General features: G+C 48.5%; 1 non-coding gene across 1 annotated transcript; it reads left to right on the forward strand.

Moving 5' to 3' along the window:
• The first annotated feature begins 1700 nt into the window (after positions 1–1700).
• On the forward strand, positions 1701–1806 carry LOC115067063. The gene has a single exon (XR_003846498.1). It is a non-coding gene; the product is annotated as a U6 spliceosomal RNA (small nuclear RNA).
• The last annotated feature ends 414 nt before the right edge of the window (positions 1807–2220 follow it).

The raw sequence follows: 2220 nt of genomic DNA on the forward strand, positions 1-2220 counted from the left end.
AGCTAGCTGGTTAGCTGGTAACAGGAAGAGGGGGTCAACGAGACAATGGAGGCAGCTGCAGTAGGAGTGAAAGGTGCTGAGGAGCTCCAAAGAGCAACTGGAGGCAGACAAAGGGGAAGAGCGGCAGCTGAGAAGATGCAGGACAGCAGAAAAGGCAAGAGGAGGTGGAGAGTCATGATGGGGAATGTGGAAGGCTGTGGGGAGCCAAAGCTGAGAGACTGTTGGACCTCAGCAGCTGGAAGAGGCCCTGGGAGGTGCCAAGCCCTAAGAGCTGAGAGTGCTGAAACCCAGTCCTGGAGATCTTTACGTAACGCTAGCTACTGTTAGGAGCCAGGATCCAGAGACTCTCTGATCTTGAGAGCCGGAGAGCTATAATGCTGACCACTGCTTGTTGCTGTCAATGCCAGCGGCTAATATCACCCCCAGCTGCTATCACGAGCCCTAGATTGCTGGCTGCTGTGGTGTGTGGGACCACCGGCAGCTAAGGCCCAGAGCTGAAAGCCTCTGAGTCTGTCAGTCTAGACCATGGGCCTTTATTACTCAAAGGCCTGGAACTGTCAATCAAGGAAGCAGCCCATTTTGGTTCAGATGGAACAAAAGAACTCCGGTCAGCGGATTAGTAATAGAGTTCAGGTCCAGGAGACTGGCTGGCCTTACCAGGCCCTACTTCTTCCTGTTGTGTGTGGCCTCTTGGCAGAACTTCTGTCTGCTCATATTCTCCCCACAGCTCTCTCTCCTTGTTATTCATAACATCTGCTTCATCTTTCTTTCCTCTGTGTGATCTGTCTAGTTTAATGGCTCTGTCACTAAAGATGAATCCTGACAGATAAGACAGTGACATCTGGAAAAATGAACCTGCCACTTCTAATCTTGCCTTCCAGATTCTCAGAGGGTCTGCTTTAAGGCCTTGTCAGGAGCTGGAGTCCTTCCCCCCAGAGGGTGAATGAATGGGGCTCCTGTGCAGAGCTCCAGCCCAAGCCTTGGGATGTCAGGCCCCCTCCCAGACAGGTCCTGCCAGGTTGCAATAGGATGTCAGGTGGTAGCTACCAAGGGCAAAAAACATCCTAAGACACAGGCTGCCTCAGAAGAGAGAATAGAACTGCAAAAATCCTGTCCTAAGTCAAATATCAGCACAGTACCCTGAGGTCCTGCTGCGCATTCCAAAGATGGCTGAAGTCTCCCTCTTGTATTAGTTACTTTTTGTTGCTGTGATAAAACACCACGACCAAAAGCAACTTAGAGAACGTGTTTATTATGGCTTATGGTTTCAGGGAGAGAGTCCATGATGGCAGGAGAGGCGCCACCAAATGGGGACCAAATATTCAAATACTGGAGACTATGGGAGACATTTCTCACTCAGACCACCACAGCTCTCTTCTCCCTCTGTTTCCTTCTTGTCCCCTCTCCCTCTCTTCCCTGGCCTTCCTTCTTGAGCAGGTAGGTCTCTTCTGTCCCTTGGTGGAGCTCTGCTGAATTGAGCTGGAGGTCAATGTCACAATCACAGGTCAGCCTGGGGACCAGAAGGCTGTGGGCAGCTGGCTTCCCTCCCTCCCAACCTGTTGGACAGTGGTGACTCTTGAAAGGCCAGGTCCCACAGCCTGAAGACATCAGGTCACCCCTGCCTGCAGAGCTCTTTGGCACAGAGTTAAGCTCTCTGTGCTGTGTCAACAGTTCTTCTTTTTTAAAGATTTGTTTAATTTGTGCTCACTTTGGCAGCACATATACTAAAATTGGAACAATACAGATAAGATTAGCATGGCCCCTGCGCAAGGATAACACGCAATTCATGGAGCATTCCATATTTTTAATAAAAGCTATAAAAAAAGACATTTAATTTTATGTGTATGAGTGTTTTCCCTGCATGTATGTGGGTGCACTGTGTGCATGCAGTGCCTGCAGCGGCCAGAAGAGGGTGTCAGAGTTATAGGCTGATACAAATGCTGGGAATGGAACCCTGGTTAGGAGCACTGACTGCTCTTGCTGAGGACGCTGGTTTGATTCCCAGCATCCACATGGCAGCTATGCACTGTCCTTAACTCCAGTTCCAGGGGATCTGACACCCTCTTCTGACCTCTGTGGCATTGCACAATGTGGATGTACTCACATACATTCAGGCAATACACTCATACACATAAAATAAAAATAAAAAATAATAAATAAAATATATTTTAAAAAGTTGAAAAAGAAACACCTTTATCATGTTTGATTTGTGTATGTGTA

The sequence above is a fragment of the Nannospalax galili genome, unplaced genomic scaffold (assembly GCF_000622305.1).
Source record: "Nannospalax galili isolate Female #2095 unplaced genomic scaffold, S.galili_v1.0 scaffold443, whole genome shotgun sequence".
NCBI lineage: Eukaryota > Metazoa > Chordata > Mammalia > Rodentia > Spalacidae > Nannospalax > Nannospalax galili.